The sequence below is a fragment of the Lepidothrix coronata genome, unplaced genomic scaffold, assembly GCF_001604755.1.
Source record: "Lepidothrix coronata isolate B3197 unplaced genomic scaffold, Lepidothrix_coronata-1.0 Scaffold187, whole genome shotgun sequence".
NCBI classification, from domain to species: domain Eukaryota; kingdom Metazoa; phylum Chordata; class Aves; order Passeriformes; family Pipridae; genus Lepidothrix; species Lepidothrix coronata.
Window position 1 is genome coordinate 1,471,960 of NW_016690367.1, and position 1,239 is coordinate 1,473,198.

Sequence of the window (1,239 nt, forward strand, 5' to 3'; positions counted from 1 at the left end):
GTTCTGGACCCCCATCCCCATGTTCTGGACTCACCTCCGTGGGTTGAACCCCCATCTCCATGTTCTGCACCCAAATCTCCACGTTCTGCACACACATCTCCATGTTCTGGACTCGCATCTCCACGGGTTGGACCCACATCTCCATGTTCTGGACCCCCATCCCCATGTTCTGGACTCACCTCCGTGGGTTGAACCCCCATCTCCATGTTCTGGACCCAAATCTCCACGTTCTGCACACACATCTCCATGTTTTGGACCCGCATCTCCACGGGTTGGACCCACATCTCCATGTGCCAGACCCTCTGCATTTCGGGCTCTGTGGCCAAGTGACATTTTTCCCTCCAGTCCCAGGATGTGAAGAAGGCCATGGGAGGACTCTCCACCCCAAAGAAACGTGGTGGGGGTGTGGGTGCATTGACAAATTGCCCGTTTGCTGGTGGGCTGGAGGACGGTCCTGCAGGGAAGGCAAGAGTGGAGTTTGCTGGGGTTTCTTTGAGGACTTCCAAGAGAAGATCTCTCAGTGCTTCACCTCTCCCTTCCTAAAACCAGAATGGACTTTTCTGAGCTGGAGTCTGTGGGTTCCTCCCCTCTGTGACATCCCTGGGAAGGAGCTGTGTGGGGCAGAGCATCATCCATCACTCGCTGTCACCCTGGGGACAACAGTCCCCTGCCCTCCCGCCCTCCCCTGCTCCGACAGAGCTCCTGCCAAGGACAGCCCAGCTCAGCGAGGCAGGACTCGCCCAGGGCTCCTGGGATGCTGCTGCTGCCCATTAAAAGGGCTCAGCTGGCTGGTGGAGCTGCCAGAATTCCAAAGAGGAGGCACTGAGCCGTGGCTGAACTTCGGGCCTTCCTTGGGGCCGGGCAGAGATGAACGCACCCAAAATTCCCGAGGGCTTGGGAACACCAGGGCCTGGAGCTTCCCCTCAGGGAGGCACCGGGGGCACAGCCGGGTCAGCAGCAGGATGGAACCCTCCCCTGGCCTCAGGAGAGTGTTGTGCTGGCAGCCTGGGGCTGTTCCTGACAGATCTCTGCCCCCCAAAGGAGTGGTGCCCGTGGTGGTTGCAGATCTGGGGGACTTCCAGGGGGCTGTGCTGCAGCAGTGGGAGTCGGGCTGGGGGCAGGGGGGCTCAGGCATGTTTCTCCCCTGGGGTGGGGTGAGAAATGCAGAAAAACATCCCATCCATCCATCCATCCATCCATCCATCCATCCATCCATCCATCCATCCATCCATCCATCCC